The 24,064-nt window shown below is 39.9% G+C and overlaps 1 protein-coding gene and 1 non-coding gene across 2 annotated transcripts in view; one reads left to right on the top strand and one right to left on the bottom strand.

The window, feature by feature from the left end:
• Positions 1-24,064, bottom strand: part of PDE1A (phosphodiesterase 1A) — a 351,420-nt gene that overhangs the window by 278,853 nt on the left and 48,503 nt on the right. The window lies entirely within an intron of this gene.
• Positions 7,735-7,841, top strand: LOC149459631 (U6 spliceosomal RNA). The gene has a single exon (XR_016313251.1). It is a non-coding gene; the product is annotated as a U6 spliceosomal RNA (small nuclear RNA).

Genomic DNA, 24,064 nt, shown 5'->3' on the forward strand with positions numbered 1-24,064 from the left:
AGTATGTAGATAACCAGCTCAAAAGGGTTAGAGGAGTAAAAATAGTTAATATTGTTAAAGAATATATCTATGAATTAGAACGCAGGCTGCGACAGCTAGTTTTTTCAGTCCTGCAGAAAACAGCTGTTGGAGCCTGCTTTCTAGCATATAGGTTCTATAGAGGTTCTAGAAAGAACCTAAATTTTATAGCTTTTCCTCTGGGTCCTCAAATCACACAGCTCCACCCCACCCTCAGTGGGCTTTCATAGTGTGTCAAATCGGCTTGGGAGTCCTTAGCAAAAAGTCCATAAGAAAACAAAAGAATGAAAGGCTAGTTTTTGACTCTAAACCAAACCTGCATAGAGTTGGGTCCTTATGAATAATCTGGTAAACCTAGAACAATGTGCCATAAAAATCAATCTTTCTAATACACATATCACATAGATAAATGTAAAATCATACATAATCACCATACCACTGTGTGTATATTACTAGTACTAGGTAATCTTTTTCATCTATGAATAATATATTAGTACAGTGTAAAGGAAGATGCCGGGTGATATAATATAAGCTACAAACACAATGGGTACATATAAAGTCCGACCTCTAGCACAGACTGTAAAAAGTCCAGGATATTGGCTAGAGCAGAGGACACATAGGAAAAATCTTTTACAGAGCACACTAAACAGACTTCCTTCATATCATCTCTTCTGTAGCATTCATAGATGATCTTCTGGTGTTCACCAAGATGTGAACCACCTCAGATGAGAATCCCTGCACCTCCAGTCTGGCCTATGCCATAGCCAGGCTATTAAAAGTAATCTCAGTGGACTGGGGTGCTGTCACTGACCTTGCAATAAAAGATTTAATTTGACCAGAAATGAGAGTGGTGGTGCTGATGACATCTGGAGGAACAACAAAAGCCAAGGTCTTCTCGGTAGGTGAAAAGCACCTGTACGGCATGAACCTGTTCTGTCCAAATTTTTATATCCTTGATATTCAAGGACACCAGAGAGAGACAAAGATCAAATGGAAATCCTATGGTACTGTGAACCTATCTTGTATCACAAAGTCTTCACATTGCAAATATCAGTGGAGAACTACTGCTGAAAAACCCCATATGGCCAATATTGGTTTGAGGCACTCGTTGTTGGAAAATATTCTGCTTAACCGATCCATTAGTTTATTCTGATTTCCTGGTAAGAAGACCAACATTAACTGCTTGTAAGTGGCTCTATGCCCAGCAAAAAGCTTCTGTTGCAAGATGTAATAGGAAAAGACTTTTGGTGTCCCCTTGGCAGGCAATGTAGGCTAATGCTATCTTGTTGTCAATCATCAAATTCACTCAGGCCCCCTTGTAGAAGATTCTAAAAGGCTTGCAATGCTAGAAAAGCTACTTTCCATTCAAGACCATCGTAGAGTCTGCATTCTGCATATGCTGATTCTGAAAAAGGCAGACATCTTAACTGGAAGTGACATTCAGCCACCGCAAATCTCACATGCTCTGGTGCTTGGCATTGATTGGTACATGGAAGTATGAGTCGATTGACACTAATCGGTCTTCCTGCTGAATTATCACCAGGACTGTCTGCAAGGACTCCATCTTGAACCTATTGGTGTTTATGTTCATATTCGATTCCTTCAAACCAAAACAGGCCAGAAGGCTCCTGCCTTGGGTACTATAAAAATGTAGAAAAAAGCCCCACAAGTTTTGTTCTTCCAGCTTCACGGGCATGATGACCTTGTATCAGTATAAATTCCTTTTACGTAATCTTGCAAAAAAATGTTCTCTTCTGAGATCTGTTGGTCATGAATGAAATGGATTCAGTGGTCTACTTTGGAATTCTCCATTGTACTCCCAATTAACTATCTTCCAGACCCACTAGCCTTTGATGTTTGTCATCCAAACCCTCTGGAAGGAGGCTATCCTTGCAGCAACTGGAACAGACTGGTTGGGCCCACCTTCAAAAAACTTTCCAGCCATCTTAGCAACCTTCTTTGGACTTGATTGCATGCAAATAGTAACCTTGAGCCACCTCTATTATAATCTAATAAATCTGCAGCCTGGCCTATAAGATTTGGCCTCCTGAACCCTTCTGAAGATCAATAGACTGAGTGAAATAGAGTGAAAAGATGGCTGCCTCCTCTTACTATTCTGTGGTCACAGTCCAGCCCTTTCCTCCTGTAATTCACCTAATTGTATTGTCCAGTGTTTGCCAAATAACAACCTCATATTATATGACATGTTACAGAAGGCTTGTGTGGAGGCTCCATCTGCCCTTCAGTGGCATAACCACAATGCTCTCATGGTTGTGACTGAGTGCACTAGTGCCTGTACTAGGTTTATCAAAGCATCCACCAAAAGTCAGCTGCCAGGTTCAACTCCTGAAACTGCCAAATCTTGCAGGTTCCACTCTTGACTTTAGAGTAATTTCTAAACACTTTATGTATCAAAGTTAACACTGTTGGTGGTTGACCGGCAAAACCTGCCACTGTATTGATTCTCTACAAGCCTGATAGCCAGATCACCATAATTACTGTGTTCTGAATGTTTTTGCATGAGGGTTTAAAAACATGTCCCATGTATTCTGTTCTGCTAACAGGTGTGGCAAGCTTATATCTGCACAAATTATATGGAGAAAATCATATTTACCACTCACCAAAAACATGTACCCACCCATCTACCTTCATCCACCTACTTCAGAAGCAGCAGCAGGTGAGACCAGGCAGCCATCCCAGAGGCAAACAGGAGACACAAAATTAGTCATACTGTCAAACCTACAGAAGAACACAGCATAACATGGGAGCCAGGGCAGCACATCCAGAGGAGACACAGAATCTGAGACAAAAAACAGTCCGACTGTCCAACCTCTAGGAGCACACAGCACAGCAGGGAGCAACAGCAACAAGTCTTTACCTGACTGGACTGCAAAGAGAAAGGGAGAGAAGCCAGTCCCTCTGCAGACTTTTAAAGTATTACTAAACCCCAGACCCTGCATTCACTATATCTGGTCTCCCACAGTACACAGAACACAGAAATGCAATTATTTTAATAAATATAAACTGCTAAATACCTTTTCTCATCAGAAGTTATAGCAGTCTTGTGGCTTCTATCAGTGTTCAGCCAAGCACTAGCAAAAGCTTGTAGGAGGAGTTTTCTTTCTGCTCTAGGAGGATGCAAAACCCCTGACCTCTGTCTGGACAGTGCTGATTGGCCCTGTGCTGATCACATGCACTCTCCCAAGAAAAAAAAACCTCTCTAGCAATACACACTAAACTGAGAGTGTGCAGAATGGCTACAAGTTCAGTGTGTCTTATCAGGAGATAAGAAGGGGACATTTGAAGAAGAGAAGTCAGGGTCAAACTGCCTTTCTACACAATGTAGAGTATTAACCCCTTAGGTTCCACAGTGAGTATAATAAGCATGCTTTACTGCAAATACAGACTGATTTTACTGTTGTGGGTTTAGTAACACTTTAAGACTGTTTACGCTGTTGCTTGGTGACTGGTGGTCAATATCCCGCTCTGCCCTAATTCTCTGCCCTCTGTGACATCATCCAGACTAAAAATAAAGCCAAGAGAGCAATGCTGTGTGCTGCCTATATAAGACAGGAAAAACCCCAAGGGAAAGGCAATGATGACATTGCAAAGCTTTTCTAATACCACATCTGTACAATTGTACAATACTCATGCTATTTAAGCAGCTCTGCACACAGGGCTCCCAGTTTCAGGAAGGTTTACATCCAACATTCTGGGTCTTCCAACACCAGGGAGGTTGAACCTGGAGGAGTAGGTGCAGCAGGGGTGGAAATTACTGCAGCATTCAAAATACTTACCAGCTGCAATCAACAGGTGGCCTGGAGCATGACCAAAAAAAAAAGAACACCTCAGTTGGAGAGGGGTTGTCTTTTATTTAGCTAAGGAAGAAGTGGTCCTCTGGGTTCCAGAGGAGGCATTAACCCATTGTGTGCTGTCGTGAGGTGGGCCAGGAAAAGTTATTATACACATCCAGCCAACAGCATCATAGCAATAATCCACTATTACACCATAACAAGGTCTGCTTAAATGACTCTAGAGATGGGCACTCGAAGTAGTTCACATATTCACATTCACTACATAAAGAACAATAAAATGATTCCCTTAAAGCCCGTATCCACAGTGGGGGACCTATCACCATTGCTGGATTATATAACGGCAAATAGAAGAATCAAAAGAGAGAAAGTTGAGGGTAGAAAACAAAGAGAGGAGAGAAGAGAAGGAGACTCATATAATATTTCTTAAACATGAATTTGCAAATTAAGTCAAAATTGAAAACTGTAATTTACTTCCCAATGTGCCAGCTCTGGTAATTTTATTTTTTTATTTTATTTAAAAAAAAATAAAAAATAACATTGTTATATCCCTAATCAGTGTTTTGACACAATGGCATGTAAAATTAGCTGAATGATCCTATAATCCCCTAATAACCTTTATCTGCATTTGCTTAAAAATATGTTTGCAATGGTAATTTAATCAGAAAGCACCAAAGGCTCAATAAAACGAAGGCTTTAGCAGTCAAAAAAAGATTTTCCGGCTATTCAGATATTCAATTCATTCACTATAGCTAACACCAAATATGAGGGACATGGAAAAAAAGCTATAATTTCTATGTGCCTTTCAGAAGCCTAAAGCCCTTTAATAATACATTTTTCTCTGTATTTTGTATTTTCTCATTGACTAAGTTCCCATCTGCACACATATGGAGGGAGACCCTACTGCAGGACCTTGTGTAGGAAATGTTCAGCATGGAATCTTAAAACCTTGTTTCCATGGGCCTTTGGCCTGGTCACATGTGGCAGTAGGCAGTCCTGAATACTGCTTGTTTGTTTTAATGAACGCTGGACTATTTTTTATGTTTTACTAAAAAGCGTTCAGATCTCTCTTCAGGAAACATTTGACAGGCAAGCAAGGGGGTTTTGTATTGCCTCCTCACCACCTTCTTTAACCTCTTGAACACCTCACTAACTAGCAGGGGCGGACTGACAACTCATGGGACCCCCGGGCAATAGGGGATCATGGGGCAACTGTGTCCTTGCCCAAACTCAAAAAAGCCTATGAAAAAGGTACCAGGGGCATCTCATGGGGCCCCCTACTGACCCCGGGCCCTCGGGCAGTGCCTGAGTCTCCAAATGGTCAGTCCGCCCCTGCTAACTAGTATGCTGTGACTGCGTTCAGTGAACTCATATAAGGGGGCTTGTGATTGGCTGGGTGTTGGCACCAGACCGTGTAAGTCCCCTCCTCATTTTTTCTTGGATAAGACAACTACCCATCTGTGGGTAGATGGAATCCTTCACCATATTATCTCTAACTCCTGGACGTAGGTGCATAACGCCAGCACACAATTTTCCCTTATCACCTTCTCTTCTTAGGAGCACTACAGTGTTGAGACTACTTCCCCCATATATATTAAGTCCTCAGCATTCAGCTTTCATCATCGAGTATGAACAAGATGTCTTCATTAGTATATCAGTCACTCTCTCCATGTTCTTCCTATAGTTCTGCCCAGCTGGGCAAACTCCCCAATGGTACTCTCAGGTGTACCAATACTCACTTCAGAGAACTCTGGCCTAGCCTGAAGAAAGGCCTTTTTGCATCCTGCTCATGGCCCTTAGACAACGGTAAATGAGTCAAGGCAACTATATCTGGTCTAGCTCACGGGCCATCAGCCCTGGTATGGGCCCTTAGGCAGTTTCTAACTACATCCTCATTACTCTGGTGTGTTTGGCTCCCATGTCCAACTACTGGGTCCCTCCCACAGCTGGCCTTTATATGGGTACTCACTACACCCCTGGTATCACTAGAAGAGGGATCTCTTTAAAAGGGAGACTAATATCTCCTTATGACTTTCCCCTTTACTATGCTATAATTGGAACAGAGCCATTTAGTGGCAAGCAAGCTAACTGCACCTGCTAACATGTTGTGGGGCACTTGCATAATTGCACCATTCTCTTTGGTCACACTCAGTGGGAACTACACCCACTGAAAGTGACAGGGGGTAAATTTCCTACTTCAACAAGAAAGCAAAATATTGTGGTTGTGGCATGGGTACACCCCCGGCCACTCTCTCTGCAGCTAAGGGGAGAGCAGTTTGGGGGAATGGTAAAAATGTGACTCAACCATGAGTTTTACTGCCCTTCAACTGCTGATATGAACAGGCCATGAAATAGTTTTTAAGAAAAAAATCTGCCATTCAATGTAACATGCAAGGGTACAAGGCCATAAGGAGATCAAAATATGTAAGGGGTAGTGCATGTCTGGGTATTCAGAACGCCATATATGTATACTTGTTGCAGGTCAGTGACTAAGTTGTAAAGGCAGGATAAGAATTACAGATTATTAGGGTACATCTTCAAATGCAAGTTAACAGTGGCCCCTCCTATGTATTTTATCTGACAGGTTCTCTTTAAAGTTTTATTCATTGCACAAAATGAGGACTGATATACCAGAGATGGTCTTCAATGGAGAAGTATGGCCAAAGCTCTAAGGTCATACTTATGTAGGTCACAGATTTGGCCGACAGTGGGTCCAACAGCGGACTACAATCTGATTGTACAATCTTCAGGGACCAGAAAACTGTCCCTGATTAGCCTTGTTAATTTATATTTTTAATATGAAAAAAAGATAGTGGAAAAAGTAAAAAAAAAAACATGACAGTACACCCATACCAATTAAATACACAAATAAAAGAAAAAGCATATAAATACAAAGAAAACTAAGTGAAATAAATGTAACTACCTTATGTACATGCTAAAAAAAAGTCCTCAAAATAAAGAAAAATGTTTGGAATTTGTTCTTTGAAATTATTTTTGCACTTTGGCAAAACTGGTAATTCTGCAGATAAATCGATTTTGTTGACATCACTCCTCCTGGAGAAAATCATCAACAAGTGGTTAAATTTTGAAGAGCTTAAACTGCCTATGTAGTCCCAGAGTTAGGGCTATGCCACGTGAGTGAAATTGTAGCAGAAATATGTAACAGCTACAGCTCTCTTTTGTTATTTCGTATGGCGATTTTTCAGCTGGCTACAATACATGTCTATACAGTTACAAATTGCCGGTGTGCCATGATCATTAGCAGCTGCATCAAATAAAAAGAGTAACTACTGAAGTTATAAAAATAAAATAAAAATGCCAAAAGATATGAAGGATGAGGAAGACCATGACCATAGAAAGAGAGGAGAGTAATAGCTGACAGGGGACATCAGGCAGGAAACAACAAGAAGCAGTGGTGTTCAAGCAGCTGGAGCTTACTGAGAACTGGATAGCATCAATGAGGCTGGGGTGGATGATGAGGTGGTAAAACGTCTGTGGGTGCCACTATTTGGAAAAGAGGAATATTTTGAGGCAGAGACAGAACAGTAGCAAGGGACAATTTTTTCCAGGGGTAGGGGCAATTTGAAGAAAACTGGAGGAAGCAGCCCTCCAAATAGATTTGGTGGCACTGCCCCACAGGTACAGGCCATTGCTATTTCCTGGGTCCCTCCACAGAGCTCTGCAGGGTGGGCCTTTTTTAATGTATCAGCTGCCAACAGCACCATTGTAATTTGCTACCTCTGCCTGAAGCATATCAGCCATGGTGAAAGTGCCAGCCATTTAGGCACTACATGCATGAGGAAGCACATGACTGTCTATATTTGAATATTATTAGCATAATAGGAAATTTAGGAAAGGGAGGGAGTAAGGGAATGTGGAGATATGGTTTAAAATAATTGAAGAAGTGCTTATTTTATCAGTACATATACTAAAATTGTAATGGCACAGAGAAGATTTGTATGGCCCCTGTGCAAGGATGACACGCAAATTCATGAAACGTTCCATATTTTACCCCCCTCATCCTCTTCTTCTGATTGTCTCATTATCTCCCATTTTCACTCTTATTTTCCATCCATAATTATTCCCACATACGGTCTTAGAGACCATATTCAGGGCTTACACTCAATTTCTATTACACAAGCTTTGCACTCAATTCCTTTATTAAGGTTACCGATCAAAGATAGAAGGTAACATCTATTGCTGAAGATCAAACTTTATGTTCTGTTACATAATATTTTTGTAAGTCTCTTGAAGTTCTTGGATATTTTGGATAACCTATTCTCCTACCTTTGCATTGGTTATGCATATGCCTTTGTATTTTCTCTTGAAAACAATAAAAATATATTCAAACTTAAAATAATTGAAGAGGACATTCCCCCCCCCCCACATAGTCTTCAAATAGATTTACTACAACATTTCGACCTAGATTTGCCAACCCACTGCAAATCGGAACTGGAAAGATTAGCCCATCACTGTTTCTAAACTCTCACCACTTTACCTAAATTAAAAAAACCTGGAAAGATTAGCCCATCACTGTTTCTAAACTCTCACCACTTTACCTAAATTAAAAAAAAACATAAAATCAGTTAGTTATACTTTCCTTTATAAGCAAGGAATGCCATTGTCTCTCAGGGTGGTGCAAAGCACTAATAATCTATCCTTGGGAAATATAAGTCATACGGCTTAGTAAAAAACCTAATTGCTCTGTTTTTACAATTTTTAAAAACAATGCTAGAATGAATTACTGCCCCTTTAACTCCAACAGGCTTCAGTTAGAGACTTTGCGCAGAATTTCCCCGTTTGGGATTCAGCTGTCACAGTGCCAGTGTCCCATAGCGTGAAGCACATTTTTTAATTTGCTTGAATTTGTGCCACTGGCTCATGCATAAACCCAGTTAATCTTGTTCTAAAATGTGATACAAAACCATTAGAGGATGACTTAACACTACATACACTCTACAGGTTTAATCCACATGAAAAAAAGAAAATCTTAAAAGCTCTATCAAGCAACAGTGTATTTATCTTTGCCTGAATATTACCAGTGACTCCATTCACATCCAACGTTAATGGCAAAATATGCATGTTTTTTTTTTTGTAAATTTTGTATTTCTTTATTTTCTCATGTATCTCTCCTTAGCAGTCTGAAGTTGGTTGAGTTTATGTAACTGGGCTTTGATTGTTAAACGGAACTGTCTTTCCAGCCATACATTACTTAAAGTGGATCTGCACTGCATCTGAGTGCCACAAACCAAAAATGCTATATAATTAATTTCTAATATTCAAAAAAACCTGCTAAATCCATGAATGTCTCCATACTTTATTTTGCTGAGAAATCATTTTGAAAAACACCTCCTGGCATTTCTGGCAGTGGCCATCTTGAGTAAGGGTAGATGATTCATGTAGCAGTTACTTCCGGGAATCCATCTGTTCTTAGCTCAGGCATTGGCTGAGCTGAGAACCCTCCCCTCTTGAAGACTCCTGGGATGTATGACATTAATTGCCTAAACCAGGAAACCAGGAAGAAAATAAAGGAATGCAAAATGTGTCTGTATGTGTGTGTACATGTTTCTGTGTGTGTGTGTGTGTGTATGTACATGTCTGTGTGCATACAGGTGTTTCTGTTTGTGTGCGTTTGTTGGTGGCGAGAAACTCTAAGGCCTGGCTAGTAGCTCAGGACTTGAAATTTTAAGCCCTGTACTATCCTATCTATTTACTAATGCTAGCTGCATAAAGATCAGAAATAGTTCATGTTGATTGAGAGTGAAGTTCCGCTTTAGGCTATCACAGCCAGAAAAGTTACTTTTTAGTTCTGATAGTTTTTTGTTTTCAATTTCCTTTTCATCTGCTGGGTGTGTATTGACAGACTTGAAAGACTCTCATGGAGAATGACTAGAATGTGCATGATGGAAAAATGTGTTTAGCTTTGCTTTCATTCATTATATAAACCATTTTATTTTGTATTATTCGTTATGTTAGAATGACTTATTTTTGGAACGTTTTTATTACTTCGGGGAATATATATAAATTTTTCCGAATTAATTCATATTTTTAGAAGTTCGGTTATTCGTTTGTTATTTCGGAAGATTGGCTATATTCGTTTTAATGTCAATTTGTTATTTTGTGAAATTCCTTATGCACTCTCAGTCATCCCTGCTACTCCAACCCACAAAGAAAAAAGGAATGAAAGTAACAAATGGAACCAAATTATTTTCGGATACATTTATTATGTTATGATTTGGAAATTCTGATGGATCCACCTCCATCCAACCCCAACACAAAAAGTAGGAATCATCATCTAAATTCACTTTTTTACCTTACTGTATTTATTGCAATATGTTTCCATTTCATATGTAGTGCATTTTTTATATGCAAAAAGAATCGGCTGATTATTAAAATATTCATACTATCCTCACTAGAATAAAAAGAAATAGATCCAAATCAATTTGGATCATTCATTTTGTAGTTACATTATTTTGGATGCTTCAAACATTAACAAAAGGTCCAAGCTATCGCATCATGTCATTCAAATGAAACAAATTGAAGCAAATTAATTTGTTGTTTTAATTATAATTTATTTTTAAGTTAGTGAAATTTGTAACTATTGTGATTTGGAGATTCAGATACATCATGAAATTTTTATCTGAATTTCGATTCGTAGCAAAGCAATCGCACATATCTAAGAATGACTACTGAACAGCAGAAGATGCATCAACCAAAGTTTAGTAACTCTGTTTCTGTTCAGTTAACTCTGACCACTGAATCTGTGCTGTGAAAAATAAATAAGTGTTGTTAGGACATGGAAGTTGGGTGAGAAGCAAGGCGTGCAGATGCCTAAAGTGGTTACATTGAGAAAGCATGGCATACTCCTTAGGTCTGGTGTCTAGTATGATGATTCACATGAAGTGGATCCTGGATAAGGAAGTGGGAAGCTTCCCCTGATGAGTTGGGAGACCCAGAAATAAAATCTGGTCAAAATATGAGATGGCAGCTGGTCTGTAAATAGTTCTCTATAACTGCACTAATTAACATAAAAATAAAATGACCTTTAGTGGTCACATATACTCTCGACCACTGGACAATCAAGTTAAGAAAGCCACAATCCAACATAGCAGAAAATCTGTCAATTTCTTACAAAATGCTTTGACTGGCTCTTTTCTTTGAATAATTTATATTTGATTGCAATCATTCTTTTAATGTTTTAAATATAGTTCAATCTATTAAACTGGTCAAAGTTTACCAGTCCATTAAATATAATAATGGTAGATTACCTTGGTTCTTTTTACTCACCTTTGACCAAATTAGCTGGTTGCAAATGCCCTAAAAGTTATAGGCGTATGGTCAGTATTAAAAATCTGCATTTCTATGTGACTGGCTTCTAAAAATGTCTGCTGGAAGTGCATGCAAAGCATGCTTTTATTGGAAAGGGAGAGTGGACTCTCATATATTTGCTTAAATTTACCTTGCACTGATTCCAGCTTACTTTTTTGGGCTACATAAATTCTCCTTCATTAATTTACTAAAGGCAAACAAGCTATTTACTTTGCAAGGGAATTTTTCACAGATCCTAGTGAATAAGGGTGAAATTGCACTTTGCAAAAAATACCCAATCATATGCAGAGAAAATTTAACTGATTGGACAATAGATGTCAGCAGAACTTCACCTCTCCCTCTGTCTCAAATTGCACGAATTGCAAGGTTAAGCATGTTAATCATCAGTGGAGAACATATAAAAAATTGTTGATCATTAAAGAAATTTTTTTTTTCCAAGAAAATGTTACTTTCCATGCCAAGTGCAGTATAAAGGAAGATATTTTCAATATGTTTTCCACAGCAGCGCATTGCAGGTGGTAACAATAACATTAGAAGCCGAGCAAACACAAATAGAACATTTCTAGAGTGTTTAGAATTATATTTTTGCAGAGTAATTAAACGAATTTCCTGTAAAGGCGGGGTTAACATTTGGTGACACAATGTTTCTGAACTTTTGCAAAAGAAACACCTAGGGAATGACCAGATAGAAATAGGCATGGTGGAGCTCCTGTCACAACAGATTCAAAAAAGCTTTTTAAATATACAATAGTTTTTCAAAGTGGAATAGCAATATGTTCTAGATGGTGCTCAAGTATTCATACCTCTTACCCATAACCAAGTTATGGGTAACCATATTTTCAAACACAGTGACAGAATTACGTGAGATCATCTCTTAAGGTCTCTTGTGATAGCGGAGGATAAGTAGTTTGTGCACAATACATCATAGTTTATTGACATTTGGATAATGGACTCTTCTCGTTTAGCAAGAGCTTCTTACAACTGTTAGGGATTATAGGTAGGTCTTTATTGCAACTGTGTTATCTGCTACAGTACACTAAGTTCCAGTATCAATAGCATCAGTATGAGATACTTCTGAAATCATTCAGAATTCATTAATGGGTGGAATGACCCTGTAGCTGACCTCTTAAATAAATTGTCCAGGGCTGGATCCCAAACCTAGATGATATCACCACACTATAAACTTAGAGGCTTTGTGGGCCTAAAGTATCCTGCTTAGAGTCAGCACTGAAATGGAGAAACACCCAAACCTACTTTTGTTTGGCTGCTTCTTTCCAGAGGAAGCTGTGTGGTGACCCTGGAATCTAGTGACCTAGCCAAGCACTTGCAGGGACAGTCCTGAGGATTTGGGGTATTCTACCTCCTTTTCTGCCCCTACCAAGTTAAAGTAAAGCATTGAAAATCATATCTATGAGCGTGGATCTACTTTCCTTTGCTGGACAATTACACTTCATATTTTGGAGACTATGAATTTTTTTAGGTTCCTAGTTCCATTCCTGGAGACTATGAATTTCCTATAATTTTCCTAAGTTCCTTTTTCTTAAAACAAGACCTCCTTAGGTGAAGGGAAAAAGAAAATTACATGAAAGCTTGTTTAAAGAAAAACGTTTTTAGATTTGATTTGAAGTTTAGAGAAGATGACTCTATGATGTTGTTCACTTTACTTATCAGCAGTCAGATAAAAGATGTTAAATCAAACACAAGTTTACTTTCAATATTTGTTGTAATCATATGGCAATATATGAATACAATCATAAAATAACTGATTGCCTTGCTATGCCACTAATGCATTTGATTGCACTATGTATTTGGTATGCTTGATCAAGGTTGCGTGATTGTTAATTGCGTTTAATAAAGTATTAGGAACACTAGCAGCTTGTCTGTGACATTTACGTTGAGGATTATTATATAGTACTGTAGCCTACAGGTAGATACACCCAGGTGTGAGTGCTCTGCTCAGCTCGGTTCAGCGTGTCCTCATTAAAGACTTTCTTACTGTAGCCTCACTGCCTTCAGGCCATAGTGAAACAGAATGTAAAATGTCACCCACGTACTTGAAGGCTACAACTGTTTGTTTATTTTACTTATTTGCAGCTAAAATGTTTTTAAGCATACAAACTTTAAGTAAGAATGCCTTTAAGTAATGTTTGCATCACAACTGACTACATAAAAAATACCCCTAGTGAAATTCTCTAAAATGATTAAAAAACAGTCTTGTAGTCTCATGGCTATAAGAGTTGGGTGATTCTGGAGAATTAAAAAATGCAGAAATTGTGTGTAGCTATTACTTTTCTTCTTTGTGTGTGGCTACTCTTAGTCTGCATGCCATCAAAGAGGCCTGAAACAGGTACAAACCAGTGATATCTAAGGCTAAAGCTTTTTTTAATAATGGATAGAGTAGGGAATAGTTAAAGCCCTTTTCATGTTTTTACGCCATCTGTATCCCATTCAAGAGATTTCCTGTTATGTTCTTTCATATAGGCACTATAGGAAGGGAGAGGAAATCTTTCAAGTGAAGTAATTCCCACTCAAACAGCTGTCACCAAAATAAATGTCCCCATTGAAAAATTTACCTTCTATTCTTCCTCTGGTGACTACTAAAATGTCTTATTTTCCCCCTCTTTCTATCTTGGTAACCAAGAGAACAAAAGAGAGTGAATCTCCAAAAAAAGCAGACAGAGAGAAGAACCTGATTGGGACTCTAACTCCCAATCACAAGCTAAAACAAAAAAATGTCTTTCTATGCAGTTTAGCATAAACCTGCAATCATGCCTCAAACCAAAGTAATAATGTAGCAAAAGGGCCCCAAAGTGCCACACAGTACCTTAACAGCTCCTCCCCAGTGCCTGGTGGTTATCAGTGTTTATGTTGGGGGGGGGGGTTGAATTGGTTATTAGTTTATGGCAGGGACAGGGGCGGACTGTCCATTCGAGCACTCGGGCACTGCCCGAGGGCCCAGGGTCAGTAGGGGGCCCCATGAGATGCCACTGGTACCTTTTTTATAGGCTTTTTTGAGTGTGGGCAAGGACACAGGGGCCCCATGATCCCCTTTTGCCCGGGGGCCCCATGAGTTGTCAGTCCGCCCCTGGGCAGGGATTTAGTTGGTTATCAGTCTGGGTAATCTTTAGTTGTCAGTCCTGGAGGGTACTGATGTGGGTAGTCATTAGTTCAGGGAATAAGGGATATTATCAATCCAGGGGGGAGCAAACAGTGATCCATCCTAAAGATTTCCCCTGTGCCTCTAAGTAAGTTGTTCTAAGTTTGTGTTTGTTGGGGGCAGAGTTTGAGTTGGTATTAGTTTGGGTTCAGGTGGTTATCAGTCATGGTGACTCATTAGATGTTAAGCCTCATACACTGGATGCTAATTTCGGAGGTATGATCATCTGTTTTTTTTTTTGCATTCAAGTCACTGAGCGAACTGTTGGCGCTATATAAATACTGTATAATAATATTAATAATAAAGTCACATATTAAAAATGAAGAGGTTACTAAAGTTACCAAAATTCTTGAACTACAGAATACATCTTCGGAAGTTATGTAATGTATTGTATTGTGATGTATTCTGTTGTTTCTGAGCATGAGTGGTCTTTGTCTTCCGATTTTTTTTTTGATGAATACTGTACTGAATAAACAAAAATTGTACATTCTGGTATCGTATGAGAAAAAATTTTGTGTTTGCCCCTTTGGATATTTTCGCATGAACTGTCGTGATCAGCTCTCGAAAACTTTTAAAGCACTGGTCCCAAAAATAAGACAGATTCAAATATTGAAGCAGCACTTTATTAGCTAAGGTGCCCCAGGGGGTCCCTGGAATAGCTTGCAGTGCTAAGTGAAGGAGGAGAGCACCACAAGTGTGGAATGAGTCCAGGAAGTCATTAGTCACAAAAAAAGTATTTACACAACAGCAGCCAATGAGTTTTGAGGGCTTAGCAGTTTTCCTTCATCAAGGCCTAAAAGGGAGCAAAATAGCTCTCCAAAACCGAGTTTCTTGTCTTACCCCAGCCCGGACACCCCCCCCTCATTGACTTCTCCGTCACATCCAACAACGCCACCATCAAACCTGCCCCGCAGGCCAGAGTACTTGGTGTCATTCTGGACTCCAACCTATCCTTCCAGCCCCAAGTCCAATCTTTAACAAACTCGTGCAGACTCCACCTCCACAACATCGCCAAAATACGCACGTTCCTAACCCCAGAAACCACTAAACAGCTCATCCACTCCCTCATCATATCACGACTCGACTACTGCAACTCCCTCCTCACTGGCCTGCCTCGCCGCTGGCTATCCCCGCTTCAGTCGATCCTGAATACGGCTGCCAGACTCATCCACCTTTCCAACCGCTCCATCTCCGCCACCCCCCTCTGCCAATCCCTCCACTGGCTTCCGATTGCGCAACGTATCAAATTCAAAATCCTAACACTGACGTACAAAGCTGTCCACCATACTGCCCCAAACTACATCACTGACCTAATATCCAAGTACCGCCCAGCACGCACACTCCGCTCCTCACAAGACCTCCTTCTCTCTAGTTCCCTGGTCTCCTCCTCCCATGCCCGCCTCCAGGACTTCTCCAGGGTGTCACCCATTCTCTGGAACTCCCTGCCCCAACCCATCAGATTATCACCTACTCTCCTCTCCTTTAGGCGCACCCTGAAAACCCATCTCTTCAGGGAAGCCTACACCACCCCCCCTAACCTGCCGACCTCCACCACTCTTCCTACCACTCCATCCCCCACAGCTATCTCCTCCTGTACCACTATCCTCTCCCTCCTAGACTGTAAGCTCAAAAGAGCAGGGCCCTCGATCCCCTCATGTTTTGCATTGTATTGGTATTGTTCTGTCACATGTTCTGTCCCCCTTTGTAATGTACAGCGCTGAGTGAACCATTGGCGCTTTATAAATACTGTATAATAATAATAGTGTGGACTGTGTCTCTCTCATTCTGAACCCTTATTAAGGGGTACTGTTGAGCCACCAAAACATGTTGGTTGCTATTGTGACCTTTTGATATGATATATGAGGAATTGCTAGACTCATACCATTCTTGTGGTGCTCTTGTCCTTCACCCACACTACTGGAAATATGAAGGAGAAATCGGCAGAAAATGTACAGAATTACTTAAGCTCTGACAGTTCTTGCTGATGACAGAAATCTCAGAAATGTAAACAGTATCGCTTTGGGATTTTGCAGATCCCCATCCTTGTGCAAGCTGAGTGAAAGAGACCATGCAGAAATACAGTATATCCTTTAAAAGGAATTCCCCTTTTCAAAACTAAGAATATGTGATACAGTATGGTATTGCTCTCAGTATAGTCTGATATGACGTGGTCAACAGAGTTGAGGACAGCAGCTGGAGGCTACACTAGGTCAAATTCCCACCAAGGGGCTGTATACTCAGTGTATATGTCTGTTTTATAACAATAACATGGTGGGAATTACCAAAAAAGAATATAAAAATCATTTGGCTGGGAATGGAAAGCTCAAGTCCTGCGGAGATTTATGTAGAAGAAGAGTGGATACAGATTTCAGCATCTTTAGAAGAAACTCAACAATTCCAGCCATCATATTTCTGTCCATATAGGTTTTCTTTAAAAAAAAGGAAAGATGTCTCTGTAGTTCATAGCAAACACTCATATTTATGTATTTCTTTTCTAACCCGCAAAAGAAACCCAACAACTGGAATCCTATTGGTTACTATGATAAACACAGAATTCATTTTTATTTCACTTGTGTTCTTATGGGGATTCTTGCGCTTTTTCATTTTCTGTCTTTTTAAGATAGTTTGTATTGTTTTTAATACATGTGAGCCAACATTTGGAGTTGGATAATATAGATAAGACTGGTTTCTGCTTGTTCTTGATGGATTATCTACTGCTTGGATGCATGCTGCAGAGAAAGGAAAATATTTCATAATAAATTATTTTGTTACCAGAAAGTACTGCCTTCTTAACCACTTGAGCTCCAGTAGGTTTTACCCCTTTCATGACCAGGCCATTTTTTGCTAACTTGCAATTGCATGGTCATGCAAGGTGGTACCCAAATTTAAAAAAATATGTTCACACAAATAGAGCTTTTTTTTTGGTGGTGTTTGATCTCCACTGTTTTTTTTATTTTTTATTAAGTAAATGAAAATAGACTGAAAATTTTGGGGAAAAAAACAATGTTTTCTACTTTCTGCTATAAAACATATCTAATAGAAAAAAAGCAAAAAATATAATAATTTTTCATAAATCTATGCCAAATGTATTCTGCTACACGTCTTTGGTAAAAAAAAAAAAATCCCAATAAATGTAATTTATTTGGTTTGTGCAGAAGTTATAGCAACTACAAACTATGGTATATATACTGCAATTTACGCAGCTATGATGCCATACTGGTAATGGGATTGATCAGAGACCTATAATGTGGCGGGCAATCTGGTGCTAGCTTATGCTGGCTGGCAGGTACACTAACTGACACTGACATCAATAGTGACACTAATACAGTGATCAGTGCTAATATTGTACACTGTCACTGTAATAATGACACTGGCTTAAAAGCGGTTAACATCTAGGGGCAATCAAGGCATTAATTGTGTACCTAACAATGTGTAATGTGTGCAATGTGTGCTGCCTTTACTTTACTTTATGGCTGTTTATTCTCCCTGCTTTGGAGAGAGAATGAACAGCCAGATTGCTGGTTCCTGTATACAGAGTTCTGTGATTGTAAGCACAGAACTCTGTGTGTGATTGGACACAGCCAAAGTTATTGGCTGAAGTCAGCTGCTAGACTCGCGCTGTGTCCAAACACAATGCGGGTCTGGTGGGCAGCAAGTGGTTAAAGTGCATGCATTGTCAAATTCTTTTTTAATTTTGGATATAGCGGGAAGGCTTAGAACCCCTGTTGAGTTTTACTATTTTCTCCTCACTTACTGCTTCAGTGACACTGGTTTTACCAATAAGAAAGAAGGGGAAAATCTGCAACAGCAACACGAACAGAAGAAAAAGATTTCTTGAGTTCCAGCCTTTTCTTACTCTACTTAAAAAAGCATATTTTCTGTCTGTGCTGCTGTTGGAGAGGGGAGCACTGATGATCTGAGAAAGGAGCAAATTCCTGAAACATTTTATCATGATGAATGGCTTCTCTCTTTTGGTTTGACATGGTTTGAGTGCTCCCCTAGGCTTCCAGTTTGCCCTCACCAGCCCTTGTTTGGGTGGTCTCTTGCCAGGTGTATGACATAACAACCAGATCTGGGACACGTCACTTCCAACAGATGCGCCATCTTAGTGATCCCAGCGGCTGCCATCCACACACCTGAAGCTCCTGGACTGAGCAACCTCCTGTTGGGTCTAGGATTATGTGTCATCCTCTAGCTCCTGGGAATATGTCTTTCTCCTCTTCACTGGCTTGGTGATGTATCAGTCTGGGCACTCCTACATGTCATTCTTTTTAAACCAACATTGAGGTGAATTTCAATTTTAACTGTTCTTGGGCTTGTGACTCTATTGACTTCCACAGGGTTGGGAGCACTCCTTTCTTTGTTGTTTTGTACTCATGTCTCATTGCTGGTCAGATGAGTTGTTGGAGCTACCCATACTCAGTTTATCTACATATCCCTGGAACCTCATTGGTATTTGCACCTTTTTCCACAGGAGAATATTAGTTTTCTCATAAAGATAAACAGTAAAGAAGAGCAGCAAAATGAGAAAGTCCTTTAAAAATAATTTTTAAAAAATGTAAAAATAATGTGCCTTCCAATGTAAACCAAGCATCAGTCATGTCATCTAGCAATGTAAATCCATTATCAATCATCATAACCCACCACTCGACACCACTGAACCTGCCATCACAACTTGCCCCCACGAATGCAGTATTACTGCCACTAAATGGCAGGCAAATCTTGGTGTGACATCCCAGTGTGACTTCATTGACTAAATATGGCCATGACCATTTGATCAATGTTGTCACCCATGATCTCCAGCTAGTTTTCATGAAAAACAGCCAGGGACATGAACCAGTTCATCAAAAAAAGTTAGGATTGAAAGGAGACCCTCTACCAAGAATAGTAATCCTTCCACTGAAATCAAATAACAAATATGATATACTAGTCTAACATGCCATACTGCAATGCAGGCACCTCTCTTGACCTATGGAGTAGTGCCAAATTGTGGTATTAAAAATAATCTTCATGACAGAACTAATGACAGCTAATGAAACATTTTAACTGGAAGTAAGGCTGGAAACTAAGTTTTATGTTGTTATAAAATGTGGGCAAATATTTGCACATACTCAAATATAATACAGAGTAATAAAAGTAAAGGCAGCACAAAGAAAATGTAATGAGGTTATGGCTTACTTGGCCATCTGTCATCTTGTGAGACAGATGGGAAGTCAGAATGTATATGAAATAATCTATAATAAGTGTGTTCTATCTAAGATGCCACAAGACGCAAGTAAACCATCATACACATTGTTACTTAGCATTGTTTTATAGCATGGACTGCAAATCAATAAAATAATTAAAATAGATTCCCACATAATTGGCAACAAACTCTTAAATGTAATGGTATTCAGAATAAGTGCCAAATTCTTGAAATGTTTACATACCAAAAATTATGCTGAAATGAATATGCTTGCTAAATTAACCTCAGTGACAAACTTCAAATGCCTGAGCTTCAAAATAACAGATCAAATTACTCAAACCAGGACTGGACTGCACAACTAGGACAATATTAAAGCTAGGTTCACACTAAAGAACAGAGGTATACCACTCAGGCAAACAATGCAGATCAATCCACAATAGGTGCAGGCTCTGGCTCGCCACCACACTGTCAAGGTCCTACCTTTTCCCTGAGGTTATGTTACTCCATGTGCTGGCGTCCATCTTGGATTCTGCTGTGCATGATGGGAATCCTTTTTATGCCTTCAGGTCTCTGAGGTCCACCCCCCAGAGGGGCGTGGCTGATGACATATAAGCCTGTGGCCCGCACATGCTCTTTGCACTTGTGTCTTGTGTCTTTGTGTTACTATTACTCTGTTCTGACTCTCGTGACTCTCCTGGTATTCTGATTCGGCTTGTGAATTGACTATTCTTTGTATTCTCCTTTGATCTGACCCTCTGTTGCTGAACCCGGCTTGTGACCTGTGATTCTCGTCTGCTGTCCTGTACTGTTTTGTCCTGTTGTTGTTGACCCCGGCTTGTCTGACTACTCTTTTGTTTCTTCCACCAGCTACACGCCATTGGCGGCGGCCATTACCGCAGCTGAGGTGTCTCGGGGGCCGCGACCTGGTTCCTGGCTGCGTCATGTCCATCCCCACCATCAGGGGCCCTGGTGAAGGGCAGCCTGGGACTTAGACTCCGCGCCCTGAGGGACTTCGGTCTGTGGGTGGTGGTTGTCGTCAGCCAGTGCGTTACATTGTTAGGCCTGCCTGTCCATTCCTCGGCTCCTGCCCTGACACACACACGATGCAATAGGAAGAAGGGTCAGCCGCACTCCGGAGGATTGATGAATAAAGTGTGTATTTATTGCTCCATAGGACAGACAAAACACCAGGACATGAATACAAGACCTGTTAATGCGTTAACATGATCTCATGTTTAACCTCATGATCAAGCATGAGATTGTGTTAACATGTTAACAGGTCCTGTATTCATGTCCTGGTGTTTTGTGTGTCCTATGGATCAATAAATATACAGTGGGGATCGAAAGTTTGGGCACCCCAGCTAAAAATGTGTATTAATGTGCATAAAGAAGCCAAGGAAAGATGGAAAAATCTCCAAAAGGCATCAAATTACAGATTAGACATTCTTATAATATGTCAACAAAAGTTAGATTTTATTTCCATCATTTACACTTTCAAAATAACAGAAAACAAAAAAATGGCGTCTGCAAAAGTTTGGGCACCCTGCAGAGTTAATATCTTGTACTGCCCCCTTTGGCAAGTATCACAGCTTGTAAACGCTTTTTGTAGCCAGCCAAGAGTCTTTCAATTCTTGTTTGAGGTATCTTTGCCCATTCTTCCTTACAAAAGTCTTCCAGTTCTTTGAGATTTCTGGGCTGTCTGTCACGCACTGCTCTTTTAAGGTCTATCCATAGATTTTCAATTATGTTGAGGTCAGGAGATTGTGAAGGCCATGGCAAAACCTTCAGTTTACGCCTCTTGATGTAATCCCCCATGGATTTTGAGGTGTGTTTAGGATCATTATCCATTTGTAGATGCCATCCTCTCTTTAACTTCAGCTTTTTCACAGATGACATCAAGTTACCATCCAAAATTTGCTGAAATTTTATTGAATCCATTTTTCCTTCTACTCGTGAGATGTTCCCGGTGTCACTGGCTGCAACACAACCCCAAAGCATGACTGATCCAACCCCTTGGCTTCTTTATGCACATTAATACAAATTTTTAGCTGGGGTGCCCAAACTTTCGATTCCCACTGTACATTATATTCATCTATCCTCCGGCTGACCCTTCTTCTTATTGCATAGGTTCACACTAGCCTGCAGGGGAATCAATGCCATTCCTGCACCCACAACCACCTGCATCGCGCTTCTCTTGGAAGACGTCTTCCACATCTCATCTCATCCCACAGGGCAATTACTGCGGCACGATCTCAGGTGGGGGAACCGCATGGAAACCGCACTGTCAAATGAATGGGCTGCTGTGCCCATGCAAACAAGGGCCGCACGGGCCGCACTAATGTAAACTGGGCCTCAAGCCCAGCTCTGGGACATCATGTGCTCTTGTGTGCCACTTTTCAAATTTGCGGTTTACAAATGCAGTCTGGAAAAGAACATTAATAAAAATAAAACATCATGGACTTAGGAAAGTGTATTTGTTTATGCACACTGTATGACATATTATTGCCATTTTCTGTAGAGGAAGGAGAGGGAAGGTCCTCTTTAAAGCAACATTGTGAACAATATTGGGTACCAATATTGTAGCTAAACAGAGAGACACGTTTCACAAATAAGGAACAAACACTCTAATATTCCACCCCAGATACCTCACTGAAAGGGATCTTTTGCTTTACATATACAGTAAATGTGTGTCCTGCGTAATTGAAGTCTTTATGAAATGACTGACACTACATTTCTCATTATTGTCTCCATGTGTTTTTCCTGTATTATTGTGTACAAATAGCTTAAAGCTGATCTCCAGGCAGATGTAAGCCCTGGATCACAGGGTGTGACTTGTCATGCGATTTGACAGTTCTAAATCGCATGACAAGTCACCCCCTATTTGTGCCTTTGTTCAAATTGCTGTGATTCTGACTTTGTGGCGCAGGACCGATTTTGAATAAAAGGTGATTTCATTTGCTATTGGTGATTTCATATTTTTGGTGATTTCATGTGCTATTTGTATAGACATCTGTGCATGAAGTCGCACAGATGCCAGGCAAGCTGCACATGAAAACTCACCGACCAGTGGCTTTGAATTCACATGAAATAGCGTGATTTCAAAGACGTATCCACTGTGAACCAAAGCTTAAAGACACGTATTAATGCAGCTCTCTAATCATTCATATGTTATTAAGTGCAATAAACTAAAATTCTTGAATGGATTTGCTGTTAGACTCTTGTAATGTTCTGTAGAGAAACACTAGGAGAGGGAGGGACATCACTAGGAGCCATTTAGATGTGCTGCATACACATCAGCTGACAAGGAGCATGGAGATAGGAACAGAGAAGATAGAGCAGAGAGATGTCCTCCTCAACAATCAGTTACTGCTCCTTCTGGTTCAGTCAGCATGCTGGTGGTAGGGAGCGGACATTTGGTAATATAAACAGAGAAATTGGTGTCATCATCCTGGCTGTGCTATTGGACAGAGCGGTATAAATGTCAGGACTGGATCAACAGAATTACAAATCTTTTGACAGATGGATAGCTCCTATATAGTATGTATTGTAGTGGAGTATTCAGCTGTGAGCCTAAGACCTAGTACATACAATGAGAATACCAAACAAATGATCGTCTGTTTTTTTTTGTATGTTAGTCTCATATGGAAAACCTATAGGTTACTAAAGTTATGAAACTTCTGGTATGATAGAATACAACTTCGGAAGTGATATAATGTGTTGTATTGTATTGTAATGTATTCTTTTGTTTCTGAGCATGTGTGGTCTTGGTCTTCTGTGGTTTTTTTGGGACAAATACTGTACTGATTAAAGGAAAATCGTTCGTTCTGGTATAGTACGAGAAAAATGTTTGAGTTTCTCCCTTCGGATAATTTTACACGAACTGTCATGATCAGCTCTCGAAAGCTATGTACTAACAATCAGATTATCGCACGACTGCATCGAAAGCTGTATTTTTCGTCCTATTTTCTAATCGTGTGTATTAGGCATAAGTCTGAGTTTTAGTTGCAGCACATCAAAGGTTATAAGACCCATCTACTATTTTACAAGAGCTTGAAAAGTTGCTGGAGAGCTAAAACAGACAAGGTTTATTGCATCTGTAGAGTTACATTATCTCACATAGAATAGAAATAAAGCAATAGCATGATTAGGAATGTTTTTGACTGCTTAATATAATGCTGCAGTATGAGAGAAGGACATGTGGAGTCAATTTGGTATGTGGTTAGAGATTCTTTACGTCCTTCAGTATACATCTGGAGCACTGTGAGCAGTGAAGAGGAAGACACCAATATAATACCACAATATAGCTGAATAGGAACATCTTGCCTTTGAATTGAATCTTTGACTTTTCTTATAGTGAATACACCAATAGGCACAATTTTTTTTTTCAATGTGAAAAATAAACCAATAAGCATTCCATTGAACTATGTCTAATTAGAATTAAATCCTTATTTTCTTATGTGGAAATACCAAGAAAATAAATCCTAGTAGATAGTCAGGGCTTAGAGAGCCAGTGTGTGCTATGGAGGCATCATGTCAATTTCTAATGGACATGAAAATGTAAGG

This window comes from Staurois parvus, unplaced genomic scaffold (assembly GCF_062004578.1).
Source record: "Staurois parvus isolate SC_StPar_1 unplaced genomic scaffold, SC_StPar_1.0 ptg000251l, whole genome shotgun sequence".
Classification (NCBI taxonomy): Eukaryota; Metazoa; Chordata; class Amphibia; order Anura; family Ranidae; genus Staurois; species Staurois parvus.